General features: G+C 39.3%; 1 protein-coding gene across 19 annotated transcripts in view; it reads left to right on the forward strand.

Annotated features, from left to right (window-relative positions):
- Positions 1-23076, forward strand: part of ZBTB20 (zinc finger and BTB domain containing 20) — a 633941-nt gene that overhangs the window by 225572 nt on the left and 385293 nt on the right. For 13 of the 19 annotated variants that reach the window (XM_081859693.1, XM_081859688.1, XM_081859691.1 and 10 more), the window contains exon 3: positions 21833-21959. The exons of 4 other annotated variants lie outside the window; for them this stretch is intronic. The gene's annotated coding sequence lies outside the window, so the exon portion shown is untranslated. 2 more of the 19 variants (XM_081859677.1, XM_081859679.1) reach the window with 2 other exon arrangements.

Here is a 23076-nt window from a genome sequence, read left to right on the forward strand (position 1 = left end):
CATATGTACAGTATTCTAACAGTGGGATTTCTGTAATCTCCCTTGGGAGCCAGTTCTTTGGTCTAGTTTTCTTTGTGCTTGTACATATCTGGGGTACCTGGGGTTGTTTCTCAAGTAACTGATTCTGGAGGTCAACTTGAAATCTCACTCAACAGCTTTTCTGCCTGTGAGAAGAAAATCCCAAGATACACAACATTATTGTTTCTTCTGTAGGGTTGCTCTCATCTCAAACTCTCAGTGGAATTGTACTCCCTATCCACCAATGTCTACATGTAATAAAAAGCATGCTAACTGCACATGACCACTTCTTCTGGTATAAATTAGTGAAGGTCCCCAAACTGACAAGGAGTTCTTATTTTGTAACTCTGATATACTAAAAATGAGTTTCCGACTCTGAACCAGAATAAATAGTTGTTTCAGCATAAGTGAAAATGTAAGCAAATTTGTCATTAATGTCATAGTTCATTTGCTCCATTGTAAATGCTATGTTCTATAAGCCAACACAGATATTATGGTTCTTGGTGGTTCTTTCTGTTTAGCAGTAGTAGAGCCCTCCTATGTAAATGAAAATCTCTCGACATTAGTGAGGATTAAATTTACACACCAAGCTGCCATATTACTGCTCCATCTAGCTGAGTACTGTCTACTTCAACTGGTGGCCGTCTTCCAGGGTATTAGGCAGAGGTCTTTCCAAGCACTGTTTGCTTGAAGAATCTCAATTGAAGATAACAGGGTCTGAATTTGAGGCCTTCTGCAATCAAATTATATGGTCTGATATTGAACTATGGTGCCAAGCCTCTATACTCATCCTTGGGATCCTGGCAGAATATTGACTTCTGTAACAGGTGCACTGCCACTCAGCAGAAGCAAGGTGAATGTAGAGGTTTTCTGAAATGAATTTTTCCAAATAAATAAAAAATACATGCTTATCTTTTTGCAGTCCTATTTTCTGCCTGTTCCAAGGTCAGCAACTTGGTTCATGTTATATTGATTGTTGAAAAACTGTGCTTGGTAACCACCAACCTCCCTGCATTGTAGACCCTTCTCATCCCTTTTCCTTCTGCTGCACCTTTTATATTATGTACTGGATATTAGATAAAGTTTTTCTAAGAAACATACATGCTCAATTTCCCTTTGTCAAGTTTTCAAATTGAAGAAGGTGAAGTTTTATCTCAGTGTGATGAATATTACAAATTTGGGCAGCAATGTTGCACACAGCTAGGTAAAGGTAAAGGAACCCCTGACCATTAGGTCCAGTCGCAGACGACTCTGGGGTTGCGGCGCTCATCTCGCACTATAGGCTGAGGGAGCCAGCGTACAGCTTCCGGGTCATGTGGCCAGCATGACTAAGCTGCTTCTGGCGAACCAGAGCAGCACACAGAAATGCCGTTTACCTTCCCGCCAGAGTGGTACCTATTTATCTACTTGCACTTTGACGTGCTCTCGAACTGCTAGGTTGGCAGGAGCAGGGACCAAGCAATGGGATCTCACCCCGTCATGGGGTTTCGAACCCCTGACCTGCTGATTGGCAAGCCCTAGGCTCTGTGGTTTTAGACCACAGCGCCACCTGCATCCCTGCACACAGCTAAAATATGGGTCATGTTCAAATAAAACTATATTCCACACATAATTAAACACATAAACACATAATTTCAATGGGATTTAAGAGTCTGTAACTGGATATATATACACTGTATATATATATCCATAGACTCAAGCAAAATTTAAGTCTTTATTGAAAGCCTACATAAACTGACATATATATCCTGTGACATTAGTGTTCCTAGCCGATTTATGCTACAGAGAATGAAAGGGACAGATTGCAACAAAACTCAGTTTGACAGGGAATGCACTGGGAGTTATGTACAGCACTCATTTGAGTGGTGTATGTAGCCCCAGTTGAGGAAAGTCCTTAAATATATCCTTAGTTTAAACTACTGTATATGAATAATCCTGCTGATTTCAGTGAGACTGCCATATGCTACAGTTTATATACAGCAAAATATTTTGCTGTTACTGAATTTATATCAGAGCTAATTTTGCTGAGAATGAAATTATCATTCTAGCCACAATTCTCCATGATCTCATAAATAGTATTTGTTAGAGGCATAGTGAGTGCAAGGCAAATGAATGCACCCTGGCTTGTGGAACATGTTACTTTTTAAATACTGAGGTGTAATTCTCAGTTAATTGATTTGCATAAAGATTTGCTTATGCACACACATATATATTGGTATGTATTAGAGTTTTAGTAAGTAAGAACAAACTTTGTAATGAACTCCATTGTCCTTGTATTCAAATATGTTGCTAATTTTTAACTTGAAAAGTTTCTGTTACAATCCAGGAACAATAGAACACTTCTCTGCAATATATGAAACTCTTGTAAAATTGTATAAACTGTTACATAAATGAAATAATTTGTAAATAATGTTTTTTGTACATTATCAAGGCCATCAAGTTTAATCCATGCTAAATAAATAGTTTTAATAAATTCTAGAAGGAATTCAAAAATTAGATGGTTAGTTCAAATTAATATGTGAAGTTTTGGCCCACCCGCTCCCCAACTCTTCTTCTTGACCTTCAAGACCTCCTATCCCCAATTAGGTTTGCCAGCAGAAGCCACTCCTGGCAGAATTCATTTTCAGGGTCTAGATTTTAAGTAGCACAATACTATGTCCCCTTGATAGGGTAAGTATCATGGATTGGTATTGCCAGGCATTTGCTGAGCTCCATGAGTGTCCATGGGGAGGGTGCAAGGGGTGGTAGTTGCCCCCTCCCTGAGTAAACCTAACAACATGAGGCAAATTGTGCAGGCAAATTGTTTCCTCACTTCTTTTGTGAGAATCTTGCCTGCTAGCACTTTTCAGTTACGCATGCTTCTTTGTTTTTGTTTATTTGGAGTATTCACTCCTCCCAGTCCTGAAAAATATCAGCGGATGCCCACACCCATGGAGCTGGCGTCCTGCCACTCATCAGAACTCCCTTATCCTTGCTGTTGCTGTAAATGAGCAGTCACTGACAAAGGCAAGGAGAAGGAAAGGCATACCCTGCTTCTCAGGTTGTCTCCTTCTGGGTGGTGGTGTATGCTGGGCAAGTGACTGGGTAGCAGCAACAACATTGAGGAGGCAGTGTTCTGTTCATGGAGTCTGTTCTTCAACTGCATGGCTCTTCCATTCATTCTCATCTCCCTGCTTTCTGGTTTCTACCTTCTTTGTCCTCATTTTCTTTTATCCACTTGACTGTCCTGCCTGGCATTCCTATCCTCATATGTACAGATCTGGTTGCTTGCTGCATCTCAAAAAGGATAGTGTAGAGCTGGAAAATAGTCATAAAAGGGTAACTAAAGTGATCAAGGAGCTGAAGCAAATCCCTATATAAAAACACATGAGGTTTGTTTTTTTTTAGTTTAGAAAAAGGTTGAAGAAGAGGGGACATGATAAGTAGTGTATAAAATTATGCTGAAGAGGAAGTGGATAAAGAGAATACTTTCCCCATCATACTAGAGTCTGGGATCATCTAATGAAGGTGAATGTTGGAATATTTGGGACAGACAAAAGAAAAAGTGCTTTTACATGCAGCACATAATAAAATTATGGAATTTGCTATAACAAGATATAGTAATGGCTGCCAACATTTATGGCTTTAAAAGGAAAAGGTTGGTGGAAGAAGATTGGAAGAAATTTAAAGTTTATTTACAGAAACATTGTAAAATTAAGGAATGTTAGAAGGAGGCTGGAATGAAGTTATGTGGCTTTAGCAGAAATATTATAAAGGATTAAGTAAAAATAGATTGTTAATGGATGAAAGGAGGAAAGGTAAAGTTACATTATATTAAGATAAATTATAGGATAAAAATTGGGAAAGATGGAAAGGATTTGCTGAAATAGCTAACCGAACTAGAATACAAAAAAAGGGAGGTGCGAGGAGGTCAAGGAAACAAGTAAATGAAAGATAAGTTATGGGAAGGTTCGTTGTGTTTTTTAATTGTTTCTATTTTTCTGTTTTTCTGTTTTTTATATATTTTTTTCTATTCTTTCTTTATTGTGATGTGTTGTTAAGTTTTTTGTTTAACTTGGAATTATCTCTTTTTCCTTTTGTAACATTTAAAACTTTAATAAATATTATTTTTTTTAAAAAAAGGAAAAGGTTACCAATGGTTGCTAGTTATGATGGCTGTGTTCTATCTCCAGTATTGAAGGCAGCATGCCTCTGAATACCAGTTGCCCAGGCACATGAGTAGGAGAGTGCTGTTGCACTCATATCCCACCCATGAATCTTCCATAAGTATTTGGTTGTCCATTGTGAGAACCATATGTGGACTAAATGGACCTTTGATCCAATAGGGCTTGTCCTTATTTTTAGGCAAAGAGCAAGACAGTTTGCACGGTCCAGGTGAGCAAAGCATTGTTCAGAGTTGACTGATTTCACTAAGTTAAGTTAAGTCAAGCAGATATATAAGAATGAATGTTTAATTATTAAGATATAAAAATACAATATCAATAATAAAGTTACAAAATAATAGCAAGGAAGTCATGCATGTGTGGAGGGAAGACACAGGGCAAGAAATAAGAACCAAAAAAAGAGAAAGAAATGGATAAATGTTGGTACATAATGAAATGTGAAAATGCGAATTTATAAATATAATGTACATGTATCACTATGTAAAGATTTCATATAAGTATTGCAACATTAATAAGAAAGAAAGAAAGAAAGAGAGAGAGAGAGAGAGAGAGAGAGAGAGAAAGAAAGAAAGAAAGAAAGAAAGAAAGAAAGAAAGAAAGAAAGAAAGTTGACTGTGAACAGGACTGTGCTTTTCCTGATGCTGCTCAGAAACATTTGAGGACAAATGCTTACAAGTGCTCATAACATCCATAGCCTAGGAAAGTGTATTATTTTCCAAAATGTCAAATTTCCCTCAACTGGAATTTGAAACATAGCATGTTAGAATTTATCAATTTTGATGACATCCATTAAAATCTCTGACTCCCATCCAAGTAAATGCACCCATTAAAGAATGTTCATTAAAGTCCTTCCAAACAATTTGCAACTGATGTGTTCAGCTGTTGTAAGGACAGGGACAAAATCTTAGAGTTAAAAAGAATATGAAGATGCTTATACATGTTTTAAAATTAATCAATCAATCAATCACAGGCTCCACTCTGGCTCCGGACCAGCTGAACAGCACTGTTGCTTTTGCAGGTGGGTAGCATTACACATGCAAAGCCAAATAGCTGGATCAGACGAAGAATCCTGTGTACAGGAAATATTTGTATGTGCAGTTTGGTATCCAGCTGGATATACGTGTATGGTAAACTCCTAGCAGGATACTAACACACCTCCCTGAAAAGTGGAGACATGCTACCAAAAACCTATCCAACTTATGACTATTCTGCATTATGAGTAAAATATTAATAATGAAAATGCAACTGGAAAGATATGTTTGAAGGTTCATATTTAGAGGAGACTTCTGAAAGCTATTTAAGTCTAGGTGAAATACAGACACTCACCTTTGATAATTCTCTTTTTGTATGGGTGCAAGGTTATAGCTGGCGTTTTTATAAATAATGATTATAATAAGCCTAAGATTAAATTTAGGAAATGCAAGAAGAAGTTTTGACAGGCAATTTAGTCTTTATCAAACTTTGCTATGCTCTGCAGTCATTAATTTGCATTTGTGACTATTCTTTCAGTATTAAACACCATAATGCACTCAGAGTTATGGTGACAAGAGGTTGGATGAAACAAAGCCTTTTGCAGAAAAAATCTATCATATGTTTCATAAAAAATGAAGTGGTATTGTCTGTGATTAACCGCACAGGCTCAATCTAGCTTCCATCAGTGGAAAATACTGCCATTGACTGTTTGATTTGAAATGGAGCAGGAATGTAGTGCTCACCAAACTATGCAATTCCATAATAATACCAAGCAGTATCCTCACATCATACTTAGAAATGCAGTAGGCAGAGTAATAATTACTTTTGAAGACAATACATATAATGACTTCAGAGATTTCAGTTATAGCCATAGAGAATACGAATTCTATTAAAAGTACAATAACAACGTTGTAGCCCTATTTATCTGTAGTTATCTGTATCTCAAAATGAATCATATTATCTGGTTCTTTTCAACTATATTAGTTCTATTCAAGATTTTAATACTGCTCTCACCCCTGTGCTATCTGATCACTTTAATCAAATAACAAGACTAGTATCCATCATGTGAAGCTCATTTTCTCTTGTCTTTCCTTTTCTCCTCCAAGAAAAGGAAAAAAACACACAACCCTGTGGGTTTTTAAATGGTTTTATGCCTCCTGCCATATGTGTATTTATTAACAAAGTCAAAGTCCAAATAAATGTGCTTTGTAAGAATGTTGAATTTTGAGGTGGCTCTTGGAGCCTTTTGTGATTTCATTCCACAACCTTGTTCCAAGTTGGATGAGCCCTACACAACCTGTCAACCATGTGCTTCATCTTGGTGCTTCAAGCAGTCAGCAAGATATCTTGGACTCAGACCACTGAATGCCTTGAAGACACACAGGGAAACAGAGTGTTCTTGAAATGGTTTCAATATCTGTAGCGCAATAAGTGAAGGACCAGTTTGATGTAGTCACAGTAGCTTGTGTAGCTGAGCAGATGGGTTCTTTGGTAAAGTCTGAATATAAGAATCTGGAATAATGCACTAGCATTAATGAAATAATACTAATTTTAAGAGGTTGAATAATTAATTTTCTTACCTACTTTCTTTGTATTCTACATATACCTTGCCTTCATCATGGAACCCAGGTGACATTTACTGTGACTCTGAATCTGGAAATTGGTTTTCATAGGTATCATCAGTGTTTCGGTTTAAGTTTTGTAGCTTGCTACAGACAGACAAAGGCACTTCCACATATGCAGATCTGTAGGTAATAGGCATTCTTAATCAGAACACAGAATCCTCATTCCAGCCATGCCTACTCTTAGGAATGCTTGAGGAATTTGATTCACATTTTTCAGATGTTCTAATGCAGTTCTTGGTTCAAAATACAATAAAATAGCAAAAGATTTAAAATGTGTATTTTGAGGGAAAACCCATTTAGAACTGGGATTTTTTAAAAGAGGAAATATGTGTTAAAATACCTCCTCACATTTCCATCCTGCTTTTTCAAAAAATCAAAGATTAATATGGAAACTGGATTGAATTGACTTTTGGATAGACACATGGGAAAGTGACATGAATGGGAAATAGCCAGATTGCTCATCTTTTGTTCACCTCCACCTAGATCTGATTGAGTTACCATAATATAAGAAATGATAGCTCTAAACCTCCTCGACAGGAAACCTACACAACTGGAAATATCTCTTGAGGCCCGTTGGAACATTACTCCAGTTCCTTACAGAACCCAATGGGAAGTGTTACTTTTTATTGCTGGGATTTAGAGCTAGGATCACTTATGGAAGTGCCATAGCTCAGTGGTAAAACATCTGCTTTGCCTGCAGAAGATTCCAGTTTCAGTCCTTGGCATTGATAATGGGCTGATAATGTTCTGTTCAGAAACCCTGGAGAGCTTATGACAGACAGTGTAGAAAGTACTGCGCTAGATGGACCTTATGGGCTGACCCATACTGAAGGCAGCTTCATAGGTTCCTGTGCTGCAGTGCAATATCTCTTGTCTCCTGTACTGATCTTGCTAATTATTCTAGTCATATATTCTGTAAGATCGATTGATCAATAGATTTACAGATTCATATTGATAAAGAATGACCACTATTGTCTTGCCAATGAGCGACAGTTGAGGGTTGACGTGCCTCCCCTTTCGCCCAGACATGTGGTGCCATTTTAGGATGTTGTTTCCGTCACCTTCAGCCACCACGGAGGCTCACAGGTTCCCGCCAAACCCATTCTTCAAATGATCCAATCCGTGGCAGGCCTGGGGGATCGGGGCCTGGCCATTTACTTAGCCCAGTTGACCACTCTGCCCAGCATCTAGTGGGCTGGGAGTGTCACCCACCCTTCCTCTCCCTTCATTAATAGTTGATTACTGCCCTAACCATTTCTTTTCAGCTTGCTGGGCTTTGCTGTGGTCTTTTGGCAGTTGCTGTATTTGGAGCCAGGAAGGAATTTCCCCTGCTCTGCAGGGTTTGCCTTCCCCATAACTCTAGTCACAACTTTGGCGGTTTAGGCCTTGGGTGGAATCCTATAGTCTTTCAACCAGTCGGACCGTGGTGAAGTGGTGACTCACCCACCACCTGTTCCTTGTGGTGGCATTAACAGGGTACCCCATTAGAGGGGTCTGGAGGGAAGTCTCTGTCCAAGGAGCCAAGTGCGTAGGGCTAGTAGGCCACAGAGCTTCCCTCAGCATTTGGGGGCCATCCATGTAAACCTGTGTTTTGCAGTGGATCCACCCCTGAATAGCCCCTGTCATGCCTCAGTCCTCTAGCAGGGGAGGGCTGAGAGGGGTACACGCTCAGTGTCTATGCCAAAGCTTCCTACATCTGAAGTCAATAAAGTTGTGGCCATTTAAATCCCAGACAGTTGTTGTGTCCATTCATTTTCCACTCAGCTAAGCGCACCTGGAAGGGGGACTCTGTGGATGGACACACAATGTATTTCAAAACACAATGGGAAACAAAACACAAGTACAACTGTTATTTTCCTTCTTTTTTGTGTTTGTCTTTAAAAATGGCTCACCCTTATATATTTTTTCAGCTTTCCCAAACATCCATACTTTAGTTCATCAATACCATAAAAAATAATAATCCACATAATCACTAGATATCATTAACAAGGGGGAAAATAGTATTCACCAGTTATCAACTACTAGTTGATCTGATATGTTCAGCCACCCCAGCCCTAATTCGTTTATAGTTCATCCTAAACATTGATTAGTTTATCACTTAATATTTTTAAGCAAAAGAAAGAATGTCAAACTTAGTGGAAGGCCAGGAAGAGACTTCTATTGAGAAGGACCTCAATCTGGTTGCCACTTATGTCACCTCTGAGGATGCCGGAACATGAAAGTGATTCTCTGAGTACATCTTAGTACATTTTTAAGAAACCTAGTGACAGCCCTAATTTTCCTGTCTAGTTATGCTAGCTTTCTAGTTTTATTATGATAAGAGCAAGCAATTGAATTAATTTTGTATGGATTTTTCCTTGTCCTGGTGTGTGTGACCTCTTCAAGAGCATTAAAAGTATGTGACGTTATATACCATGTTTGTAAACCTCTGGGAAAGCTAGGTCTGCCTCAGATATATTACATTATAAATGGAAAACTGCATCTAATCTTCATTTTAGTTATGTGTAATTAACATAATTCATGTTTCATTTTCAGGAACATGATAGGTAGCCCACCTCTGCTGTAATAATATTATTCAAAAACTGTTGCCTCAAACGTGAATCAGAACAATTGGCCCTTACCTTGAACAAGAGTGAATTTGGTCTTTTTGTTTCTCACTTAACTGCTTCAGGACTTTCATATTGTTAAAATAAGCAAAGAGTCCTGCATCTGCAACCCATGAGGCCCTGAAATCTGCTGCTGAATGAATATTGGACATCTCAAGATCCTAATAGGAGCCAATGAACTGAGTAAATGTCCAGCGATACCAGCGTGATTTCTCACTCCACTGCAGGAATATAGTAGCTGGTCCCCCTACATGCTGCCATCAGCAACCCAGAGAGAACATTTCTGATTCATCTAGGAAAACAGTAGCTTATATATAACATTTTACTATTAATAAGGTCCTGTTTTCACTGAGTTATAACTGTTTTCCTAGTAAAACTGAAAACTTTAAACATTTCAGCTCAAGCTGTATTCTTATAAGCCTCCCACATTTATACCCATCTTCCTGGCAGGCATCCCAAAATATGTTTGGGTTAAGGTATTACACATTACATTTGATGAGGCTTTAGCGTTCCCTCTTGCTCACATCAATCCTTATTTCTGTTTGCTCTTATAATTTACAGTTAATGAAAGTTCTAAGTTTACCTTTGTTTTTGTTGGCTTCTGTACAAGAGACCTTCAGACTTTACAGTCTTCCACTGAAATGGAAAACAGAGTTAGGAAAGGCAAAAGCTAAGTGAATAGTGCCATTTTTAAAGAGAGGATTCTAGATGCTCGTCAGTACTGATGTGATGCTGTCGGAGAGTAAGGTAAAGATAAAGGGACCCCTGACCATTAGGTCCAGTCGGAGAGTACTTTGCTTTTAAATTTTTATATGCAGCAAAATGTTATCCTCTGTCCAGATTCACATGAGAACATTGATCTACATGTTCTTCCTTTTAAAAACATTTACTGCTTTACATATGTATTAAATCATGCAATTAATCAGATAACAACCACAAACACTCCCCACCACCACCGTTTACAGAAAAATCAGGCAAAACACAAAATATATCAGGATGACACTAAGGTTGTTGGGGTGATAACAGTCCAAGCAGCGAGACATTCAAAGCTCATAATAGTATCTATGCAACCATGTAATATGCAATGTGGCAGGACCTGCCCTGCCATTGGAGTCTCTATTTGTATATTGGATAAACAATCACTAATCAGTAGCAAATATCTCCTTCTTTTTTGATCTCTGGTCTCTCGTAATCTTTGCATCAATTTTTCAAGAAGCCTGGTATCCCATACCACATTGTACCAATTATTTAGAGTAGATGTTCTGAACTGTTGTCTTGCCTTTGTAATAGACTGGATGAGAGCCAACAACTGAAGTTCAATCCAAATAAAACTGAGACACTGTTAGTGGGTGGTTCCCTAGACCGGATGGATGGGAGGTTGCCTACTTTTGATAGAGTTGCAGTCCCTTTGAAGGAGCAGGTACTAAGCTTCCATTGCTATTGCTTGAAGCTCAGGTGGCCTCAGTGGGATGGAGTGCCTTCCATCAGCTTCAGCTGGTGGCCCACCTGCACCCCTTTATGGACAGATATAGCCTCACTTCTGTTGTCTATGCTTTGGTATCTAGGTTAGATTACTGCAATTATATGAGGAGCCGCCTCTGAAGAAAGTTCAGAAACGTCAGCTGCTGTAGAATTCAACAACTAGGTTTCTCACTACGGCAAGATGGTTTGCGCATATTCTGGCCCATCTGCACTGACTGTCAATTAATTTCTTGCTGAATTAAAAGTTCTGGTTTTCACCTATAAAGTCTTAAATAACTCAGGACTGCAATAGCTTAAGACAGTGATGGCCAAACTTGGCCCTCCAGCTGTTTTGGGACTACAACCGCCATCATCCCTAGCTAACAGGACCAATGGTCAGAAATGATGGGAATTGTAGTCCCAAAACAGCTGGATGGCCAAGTTTGGCCATCACTGGCTTAAGGACTGCCTCTCCCTTTAAATTTCCAAATGCATGCTTTCTGAACCTAAAATGTTACATGTATTGGAGATTCCACCTCATCTTATTTTCTCATTCAAATAATGCCTGGATCATCACTAAGGGAACAGGTGACATGTTGGATCTCACATGACTCTGTACTTTCTCATAGATATGGAAGGAAAAGTTATATGACCCATATTTGCCAGTTACCACAATGTGGTCTTGCATCCTTGTTCTCAAATTTTAGATAAGGTTAGGGGAGCAAATTGTTATGGTATAATATCTCACCATAGTACTGATTCTCCACTGTCTGTTCCATTTCTCTGCAGCAGGGGTGATATGTTTCAGCACACTTGTCATGCTCAGCGAGCTGGGACAATGAGTGAGGCAGAGATTGGAAGTGACTTTGAGCAATACTAGAAGTTAAAAATAAATTGCTGGAGAGATGTGAGAGGGATTGCTGGAGAGATGTGAGAGGGATTGCCAGAGGATCACTTCCTTGAACCTTTAAGAGACAAATTTCCTTGCCAAACTTTCATTGTTATACGATTGCAGTGGGAGGGAATATATGGGAAACCCAAATAGATCCCTAAAAGATTTTACTCTTCAAAGAAGAAAGTATTTACAATTATGGACGTGTACAGTATTTCTTTGAAAGTTTGTCTGCCCTCCCCTGTATCTATAGCACCACTGTTTCCATAGCTATTGATTCCTTAGGAAACTCTTCAATACATAGATGCCTTCTGATCACCTCAATGCAAGAGAAAGCACAGCAGAAGTTGCTATACACAGTCCATTTCATCCTGGCATTAAAAGCTGCTGCTATACAAGATCAGTTCCAGTCCTCAAAACCCATTAACATCTTAAATGCTTGAAAGCAGTGTATTTGGATGCTGTGCTCTTTAAAGGCACTGCTGCTGATTTATAACAAACTGTAAAGACATACAATGAGCTTTAAAAAGGTGCTTTACTGAAGCTGTTGCATTGAACAGATGCCACAAAACCATAGGCACCAAACTGTAAAGCTGTATTAGTTCTTCAGCGATGTGTAAAGAATTTCTTGCTGTAAAGAATACCCAGCAGTGGAAAAAAACACCTGCTACTAGTCGTCCTGGGCGTTGGGACTGGATAACAGCATACATCAGGGAAATTCCCTGGCCTGTTCCAGAAAACAAACAATATAGTTATGCATAAATTAAATATCTTGAGTTTCACGAAATGAGTTTGCTCTGTCTTCTTCCTGAGAGCCCTCCTCCCACTTTTTTGTTTTCTACTTTTCTCTTTCATGTGGCCTATTAAAACATAGTGCCAAAATGTAACAGCCAAAAAGATGGCTAATGTCAAAATGCACACCAGTCCTGTAGCAACCAGCCCCTAGGGGTTTGATTATCACTTATTCTGTTCGTTCTTATTTACAGTATTTCTGTACTGCATTCCAGCAGTGTTGTCAAAGCGATTTAGGTTTTTTTAAAAAAGGCATTAAAAGAAGTTTTTACTTGATTCTAAATAGAAAACATTTTGATGGATGAGGAGGTCGTTCCATAACTCTAGGGCAGTATGTGTGTGTGTGTGTGTGTGTGTGTGTGTGTGTGAGCACACACACAAATCCCACACCTTGCTGGTGACTATCTAACAATCAAGAAAGATGACACCTGTTGAAGCTTCCAGATCCCACTAATGCAATGTGCTCTAATGTGTAGAACATGATAGAATATTCTAATCTAGACACTTCTAAATCATAAATGACAGTGGTCAAGTCTTCCTCTGCCAGCAGTAGGTGCAGCTGGTGAGTCTACCATAAATTGGCAAAAACAAAGAAACAAAAGAAAAAGTTATAGCTGCATTTCAGAAGAAGAGTACCCCCTAAGATCTGCCCCCAGGGCCATTAACAGGTGGGAAATTGATTGATTTTTTTCTATAAAGTAAGTCAATTAGGAAGTTTTAAAACAAAATACAGAGGCAACACTAATGCTTTGGCACTTGGGAGAGAGCACCTGGATGTTTAATCACTGAATCACCAAGCGATCAGAGGACGGAACGTTGACCATCCACACGTGAGACTCAAAAGGGGGCACTCCCAAAGCAGCCAAAAATGCAGGAGAAGCTCTATGGAGGATGGTAGTAAAGTGGTATTGTTTGTTTTCTATACTGCCCTTCATCCAAGAATCACTGGGAAGTTTGCAATATAAAAACATAGTTCAATCTGTGATCCTGTTTTCATTTCAGCACTATCTATATCACAGTGGCTGTCATGGGGGACTTGCTCCCCCTGTCTTGCATCTGGTGATGATTCTTAACAGGATGGCTGCAAACAACAACTTAGATGCTGGCCCAGTCATATCCCAAATGTCAGTTCAGTTTACTGTGTGCAGCATTCTGTTCTGCAATCTCTTAATTTTTGCCGGATTTTTTCTTTTCCATCTCTTGACCTGGTGCACATAAAGGAGGACAGTGAAGGGATGATTCCATAATTTTCCACATGATCTTCTCAACATTATTGTATGATTTTGTAGTAGCATATTGCACTAAAGAAAAAGGTACTATTAATAGTTAATTCTTTCAGGAAGAAAGTTGGGTATGCTACAATGGCTGCCATGCTGTTCCTATAATCTCTGACTTGCTGCCCATCCCACATGCTATAACCTCACATCCATTACATTCTGGTTGTAAATATATTAAATGGTACTTGCTTCCTCTTATTTAAATATGATTGACTTCTAAGTAATTTGTTTAGGATTGGGAAGCCCATTTCTTAAGTGCATTGTACTTAGTTTTATTAAGAATGCAAATGGTTTTTGCAGAACCATCAAGACACACTGCCAATCTAATGTAATAGGATATGCTCTTTTAGCCTTTAAATCTATTATTTGGATGAAGTTCTAGACTGAAGTTCTAACCCTGTTTTCTCCTCATACACTTTCATTATTTTTAAAAATTGACTATCTCGATACTTTTAAGCAATTAGTTTATTATGTTGTGGCTCAGTGTAGCCTTACATGGGGAAAAATTCCTCTATCCAACCAGTTCCTAGATCTTCTTTAATAATAAGTGTACTAAATTAAAATGTAAACAAAAATGCATGAACTAAAGCAATACTAACCTTTGGATTGTGCTAATGGTTTTCAGTCCATGGAAGCTTATGCGGTAATAATTAGTGTTTAAGGTGCCACAAGGCTGTTGTCTTGCTGCAATGTATTTATTGTGGTTATCACTGTGGAAATTAAAGAAAAACTAGAACAATGCATCTTCTGATACAGTCAATCAGAATGAACATAGGATGTTCTGTTCCCATCAACTTTGTCTATATTAACTGGCAGCAGCTCTCCAGGGTTTGAGACAGTCCCGTCTTCCCTAGAGATATCTGGAAATGTGAGGGGCTGAACTGGTGTGTTTTGAATGCAAAGCATGCACTCTACCACTGAGCTAAAACGTGGTAATTCAGCAGATATAGGGATCAATTGTCTACACAATTGGTGCTGCTGCTATTGGGGGATGTCCAGTTGGCATTGACTACTACTTCTTTTTCTTCTTCTTCTTGTACCACACCCATGTGACTGGGTTTCCCCGGCCATTCTGTGCAGCTTCCAACAAATATAAAAGCATAATAACATGACAGGGCCTTATTTGTGGAATGCCATCCCTGGATGAGATAATATTTGAAACCGTTTTTATAATGCTTTTAAATTATTTATTATTATTATTATTATTATTATGACACCCTGAGCTCCCTTGGGAAGAAGGGTGGGATATAAATTGAATAAATAAATAAATAATGATAATAAATACACATTGGTGAGCATCAGGTAGCTTAGAGGACCCTGGAGAGGCACAGGCTAGAACAGGGCTCACACTGCTTCTAAGGTTACCTTTCCCTGAAGTTTCAGGTGTGCATAAAGTAGAACTGGGCAAAAACTTCTGACCAGGAACAAATGCAATACTGCCAAACAATATTCTGGATCAGGCAGGCATGATTTTAAATGCAGGTGGGCAAGAAGAATTCCCCCTGTTTGGCACTGCGTACACCTCATGTCTCGTTCAACCTAGTGTCTCGTTCAGCCACTTTAAAGCACTCACCTGAGGTTCAGCTCCCTGTTGTGTTATCTTAGCACACGCGGATAAGATGACCCAGTTTGCACCAGTTGTTGGACATGTACAGCATTATACAATATCTTGTCCACCTAAGTACATGTTTGAATTGGGATTCAATTAACTTATGCCTGTTCTGACATTATGAAGACACACGTTTCTGGTAGTTTTCCAGGTCCATACATGTGTCTTGTGTCGAGATGCAAGTAATAATAATGATAAGTGACAGTATGTGCCTTAATTCAGGTCAGCATTAAGAACATTGTGATTTGTGTACATCTTATATTCCCGATTCCCCATCTTTGCAAATGAAGAGGTTCCTCCCTTCCTTTTCTTTTGAAGTTCTAAAGCAGAACTGCTAGTGACCCACTTTTGTGAACAGTTCTCTTAACTAACCCCTGTACTCAATCATACATTTTTTCCTCTCTTCCACCCACTGTCTGTCTAGCCTGGTTTTAAAATTTTATATATGTACTTTTAAAAAATTGATTAGTTGGAGAGCTGCCCGTTCTTCTGTGCTGTATAATAAGGATTTTTTTTATATAAAAAAAACCCTGCACACAGAATTCTGTATAGTGTAATTAAAACTGACCCAGATTTGGACCTGAGAACACCAGGACTTAGCCAAACTTGCCATGAGCTGAGTTCTGATGGCAGATGGGAACTAATGAGGACATACTATACTCCAGAATTTCCCAGCTGCTTGGCTCCTTTTTTGTACAAACAAGGTTTGGAGTGAAGTCCTGATCCCAGGAGTATGTTCAGCAAATGTGCTGCACCCAGCGTTTTGGGAAGCGAGGCAACACTGACAGCCTGTTTCAGAGTATTTTTAAGGCCTGAGTTCCAAAGGGCTTTTTAAATATAATTGAACATTAATGCAGACACATTATATATTAGCTTCCTTTTCCACCAGTGTTGGAAAAGCCTACCTGCTTCAAGCACTGCTTTGATTTCATGCTTATGTTCCTCCTGTCCCAGGACAGAGCCAGACTTTATTGAATAGGGTTCACTAACATCACAATGTATGGGCTCTGTATCCTATAGGTTCCATGATCTGTTCAACGTCCTGGGGACTCTTCAGGTAAATGTAATTGAATCGGGCTGAAGCAGCTGTAGCTGGCATGTGGTCCCTCGGATTGCTAGCACCTGCTTATTTTTTTGTAACTCACTAGAGCAAAAGTTGTGCCAAAACCAGCATTGGTCTTGGAGCGGATAAAGCACTCCACATCTTATATCCCATTCCCCTTCCAACCAAGCCGCATAATTACTGGTGCCTGCATTAATAAATTCTGGTAGTGAGGAGGGGTAGGTTTATGCCGCTTCTTGTCCAAGTCTTCCTTTAACAAGTGCTCTGCCAATTCCTGCTCTCTTCTCCATAAGCAATAAGTGACAGGCTTAATACTGATCAGGTGCTCTGGATTGCTCTGCCCTCCTTACAAAACTGGGCAGCCCCGCACTTTCTATATCCAGTTTAAATTACAGGCACCAAAATTTATTTGCTGCTTGAACAGTCTTCCTGGCAGTTTCAGATGAGTCTTGATGTCTAGCAAATGACTGCCTGCTCTCCTGAGCCCTGCTTTTCTGCTATGGGTTCTGTAATTTTGACTCTATTATTGTTTCCACAATAAAGCTTTTGCCATTTTAAATTGTTAAGACTGTAAGGTGCTCCTAGAGCATTTGTTTTTGCTACAACAAACATGGCTACCCTTTTAGGAGTGGTTTCCACAATATAAATGTTTTAATGCGTACACTTTGAAAGGGAACATGGGAGTTGGTACAGCATAGTAGGACTACTAATCACCACCACCACCACCACCACCACTATTTATTAAACTTGTATACTGCCCTTTGTATGTCACCATTGTGGACAGCTTCCTTGCTGCATTCACTATCACTAGGTACGCTGAATGATGAGCCCTTACCAGTTTTCAGTTGTTTTCAACCAGCCATCTCCCAACCTATTTCTTTGCATTAAGCTCTGGAGTATAACCAGGGAGCGAAACGGGCTCCATGAAGTGAGAGAGGGCACTTGGGGTGATCGTGTCAAGCCATTTGGATGTTCCAGAAGTCAGCCAGGGATTTGATAGAAGTCCCAGTCATACCAGCCAGAAAACCCTCCAGAGCCATCTACGAACCCATTGGATTCAAGGGCAGATCATCTTGATAGGTTCCCCCATCTCTGCAGAGGGGAAAAAGTGCTGAAAGTCTAATCTCAACAGAAAGTCATTTAATGATGAGAAAGGGCTGGTGTCAATACCACCCCCAACTTTCAGATCACTTACTTCCTGTCCAGCTGAGAAAACAAGGTCCAGAGTGTTGCCTGCCACATGTGTTGAGCCAATGACATGTTGAGACAACTGCATGGTCACAATGGCAGCCTTGAAGTCTTGAGCCACCACAAAGCCAGTTGCCTTGGCATGGGTGTTGAAGTCCCCCAAAACCAGCAGTATGGGGCTCCTCAACATCAGTCATAAAGGTGAGATCGGCCTCCTCATCCATAATCAGATAATGGATGAGGGAGGTCTCACTCAGAGTGTACCTGGCTTTCAGCAACAGCTGCTGCAGAGCCCAGAGCTAGCTGATAGGACAACCATAATTCCCCAGACTGGACAAGGTGTGGTCACTTTCTACCTGTGCCCTATGCCCCTTATCCAGCCTGCCTACCCCCACCCCATACTTTCTCTTGTCCAGAACCACTGTGACTAGGGTTGCCCCTGCACTCTCCACCTCCTCTCTTCCCAGGTGCATCCTATATCCCTTAATTTAAAAATAATAAAAACCCAAAATTTAAAAACCCACAAGCTTAAAAAAAGTAAAAAAAAAAAAACAACAATTTTAAGCAGGGCCATAAACCAGCAACAACCCCCCCCCAAACACCCCCTAAACAATGCCCCAACTCAAGAGTCTGTTCAGCCACCTCAACTTTTTATAGCTGGAGTTAGCCACAGCTCTGCTCACCCAGGCCAGGTAGAAAAGGCCCACAAGGCTGGGATGAAGTGCTTATGGATCCCATCAAAGTTTGGTTATGCATTTGAATTGTGAACCTATGGTTCACATATGCCTTACAAACCTGATTTGCAAATAATGATCAAATCATAGTTTACAATTATAGTTTGGAAGGCAAATGCAGACCATGATTTGCCAGCTTGCATGCAACAGCAAACTGTGGTTTACCACAGAAGCAAGGAAAATGGAATGCATAACAAGGAGAAAAGGAATGAGTGAGTTAGCCTGAGACTCACTTGCCTTTTATATGAACTGAGCAAGTGCCTGTGTCCATGCTTTTGCCATGTATGATTTGTGAAGAGGGGTGTGTGTGTTGGCTTATCACTTAACACAGAGACATATACTTTCCCTTACCTTGGTTCATGGTTGTTCATTATATCTGCTGTAGCAATATAATTGCCTGCCATTGCTTTATTTTGTTTTACATATTACCTGTGCTAAAGTATTGTTTTAGTTTGTTTTGGTTTTTAGCCAAAAAATATATCAATAAATATCTAATTATGAGGTGGGGGGGGGGGACATACCGGCATACACAAACAAAAAAGCAAATTAAGAGCACAGGGAATATAAAAGATGCTATATATGCAGCAAGTAAATAAATCCTTATATGTCAATCAAACATAAAAGGTTCCTTGCATTGATACAAAACATGGAATGGAAAAGGCTTTCATTTGTAAGTTTTTTCAGTCCCTGCTCAGTACAGAGAAACACACTAGTGCCTCACACTCTTGGCTAGACCTGATGCTCCCCAGAAGGACCAATCCTGCTGGACGATTTAGCTTATTAGGATTAGGAAGATGCTTCCAGGATTCCATTTTGGCCTGATAACCAAACAGATGGGATAGGAGGATTTTAAATGACCAGAAACCTTCACAAGTTATATGATATTGTGGAATATTCTCTAGTTGTGCTTAATCAGAAAATGTGTTGTATTGGGTTGTTCTCCCAGGGAAGCCATTTAGCCTAATGGCCCACTGAAAGGCAATGGGTAGCTGAATAATTGGGACAGTGATGGCAATGCTTTAGTTTTGGCTAATGCCATCGGGTTAAGTGATGTGTAGCCAGTTGTTTAATGAGTAAAAAGTCTAGTATTTTAAATTGAGCCATATTTTGTTAGATCAGTGTAGGAAGTTGAAGGCTCACTATCTCTGTTGAGTTTTATATGCATTTGTTGAACTTCGTGTAAGATTCTTTGGAATATACTGGCTGTGCACAATCCTTTTCTGTCTTGTCAAATGTACGGTACATTTGTAGCGATGCATCTTACTAGTAGTTAATTCCACCAGAATTTTGGTGGCCTGCAGTTTATGTCTCCTAGTTTGTACCGTCTGTTGTGTGACTTATCCTGTTGTTTATTAAAATATTTATAGGCAGCTATTTACCCAAGTTTCAAGTCTATTTATAGATTAAGACGATACAATACAGTGCAGTTGTTGTTTGAAAAAAGAACAGGCTAAAACAGCAATGAATTCCCGAAGGACAACTAAAACAAAAAGGCTTTCTTTTATTTGTTTGCTAATGCTTATCAAAGTAGGAGTTCTTCAAACTTAGCATTAGGGCTGCTACAAAAAAGACCCTGTGCTTGGTAGAGGCTAATAGAGCTTTCCCATTAAATGAATTTCGCAGCAGGGCCTTTTGAGATGATTAAGTCCTGAGGGCTTGACATAATGAGGAATGTCCAGGACTGGAATCAGCACTTTGAGTTCAGCCCAGAAATAAACTGTCAACCAGTGCAGGTGCTTCAGAAACAGATGAGGATATATGGAAACAACAGCCTCAAGCTCTTATCCAGTAGACTGCCACATTCTGCACTCCCTGAAGTTTTATAATTACCTTCAACAGCATCTCCACATAGTGTGCATTACAATAGTCTGATCTAGAAGTCACCAAGGCATGAATAGCAGTGGTCAGGTTTCCACATTCCAGCACTGAGTATAGCTATAGCTATACTTGGTCCTTACACAGCAGCCACTGATTTCCCCACTACAATTAATTCTGTTTTATCTAGGTTTACCATAAGTTCATTTGCCTTTATCCAGTGCCCCACTGATTTCAGGCAAGCATTTAAGGCTTTCATTGCTTCACCTGGGTTGAATGAAAAGGAAAAATAGAGATGGGTGACATCAGCATACCAAACTCCATAACGCCAGGTAACTGGTCCAGCAGTTTCATGTAGATTTTCTGTTTTCTGCTTCTGTTCAGCTTTAAGGTGGCAACTTTAACCAATAATCCATTAGATTACTTAGATTGAATTGCCAAACCCTGCCTTTGTATTCTCTCATCCTATTTTCTTCTGTATGGAATTTGACAAGGAGGTAGTAGTTAGTTAGGTGGCCGTGATTCTGTCACATCTAGTTAGAAGAAACTAAAGCATCTAATTATTTTTGAAGATTCCTTTAGACTGTGAGTGAATCTTCTCCTTATAGTAGAACTCTATGATCAACCCATTTGTTTAGTTCTAATAGGTAAAAAAAGGTAAAGGTAAAAGACCCCTGGACGGTTAGGTCCAGTCAAAGGCAACCGTGGGGTTGCGGCACTCATCTTGCTTCAGGCTGAGGGAGCCAGCGTTTGTCCACAGACAGCTTTCCGGGACACGTGGCAAGCATTACTAAACTGCTTCCCTAGGGCCACTACCGGACTGTCACTATTTTCAAGTTATGGTTCAACTGTATACCAGCAAATTTAGGTTGCTGGCTAGATGGGTGTCCTCTTCCTCCCTCTACTTCATGTGCACCCTTCTTGGAAGAGGACGGCCAAATAGATTTGGGGTTCTTTTGCACCAAACCTATTTCAAAAGCAAAACTTCACACACACACACACACACACACACACACACACACACACACACGTACCACCCACCTATTTTGTTGTGGTAAGAAAAGTGACAGGAAATTACCTGGAATGGGTAGAATAATGGTGGTGTTGGGTAACAGCTTATTACTTCCATGCAAAGCAAACAAACAAAAGCAACTCAGAATGCCAGTGTATAACCCTGAAGCAAATTTTGTGTAAAGAAATCACAATGAATAGTGAAAAAACAGGTGGTCTGGAAGAGCTATAGATTGGTGGTGCTTCCTTCTTTAAAATGGAAACATTTAACAGTTGCAAGTGAGTTTTTCCAAGTTACTATGACAATTAGACATGTTAATTACACATATTGACAGTTGAAGTTGTAAGTGCCCTTTGTGTTGCATCTCCTGTTGTTCTGAGGCCTACCTAATAACTCCAGTGGCATTTATATTATAAAACTCTGATAATGATTGAAAAAATTGCTAGTCTGAAGACAGTAGTGAAAGTAGATATTCAAGTTTGTGTGCTTGTTTTATTTCAACAGTTTGTATGCCACTGAATTAAAGCAGACACTAAGCGGTGAACTTTTTAATGAAAAGTTGTGTTCATGTGCAGCTCTAAGCATCTTTCTTCTTCACCTTCTAGGGAACTAGAGGGCTTAACGCATCTGCTGCTTCTTGCTCCTGCTCTGAAAACAATCCCTCCTTATATTTGCTAGTAGAGCTCAACCTTGCATCCCACTCCATCATGTTGATTCTCATTTGGCTTCATGGTAAGCTTGTATTTGCTCTATGTATCTCTGTAAGGTAAAGTCCTCATAGGCTTAGCATACCCCCGATAATAACATTGAGCACTGAAATCAATATACTTCATGCCCATCCAAAATTGTTCAATCATGTCCCAGTTCCCATTGTAGGAAAAGGGTGGGCGTACTGAATAAGCATTGAAGTTGAGCTTCTGCATAATTTTTTATACAAATAAAATATGAACTAAAATATCTGACAGAATTAAATCCATCAGATCTAATAAAAGAAATAGAGGGAAGCAAAGAAAGCTTGGACCTTAAATCCCATTAACCAGGCCAGAGAGAAAATATGTTAAAAGGGAGCTGCACTGTATCTTTTCGCATTGTCTGTTGGAATAATCTTTTTCACCCTTTAAGTGGAGTGTTTAAAAATCCTGGTATTTCTGAAACAAAAAGAATACACAGCCACTGAGCTAGCTGGTTTTTATACCTTTTCTGAGTATTGTCCTTCAGTACAATACGGAGCCATTTCTTTGTTCTCAGAAGCAAGCAGTTAAATTGTATGTAAATGTATGCAAATTAGATGCTGTCTAATAAAGAGAGTCATTAGATGGAAAAATATTTAGTTTGGCAAAAGAAGAGAAAAGAGGGGAAAAGAAAGCAGGTGTATTTTGGAAGAGATAAATGTACGATTGCTAAAAGCCCTCTAACTTCGGATGAGGATTTCTAAAAAAGGCTATTTAAATTTCTTGTAGGAGGTTTATTCCTTTGTTCTTCCATTTTCTGTGTGTGTCGAAAATTATACATACATAGTTGTAATATAAATGTGACATTTATGTAAAATTCAGTATATATCTTGAACAGGCTATGCCCTGTTTGTGCATCCACAAAAATAGATATGTTTGCATAAACCTATATACTTGAGGGTCTGAATAAAAGAGAAGATAGCAGCACTGAAATAAACCATTCTATTAATGTATGTTAAAAGTACCTAGATGATTTTGCAACCATTTCGCCCATTAAGTCATCTTACTAGGATTAGAGGTGTGATACTGTATTTCTGTTGTTCAAGCTACACAGAGCATATTGCTGGACTCAGAGTTACCAAAATTAACACAAGGGATCTCCATTTGGTGCTAAAACT

The sequence above is a fragment of the Podarcis erhardii genome (assembly GCF_964252035.2).
Source record: "Podarcis erhardii genome assembly, chromosome: 4".
Lineage (NCBI taxonomy): Eukaryota > Metazoa > Chordata > Lepidosauria > Squamata > Lacertidae > Podarcis > Podarcis erhardii.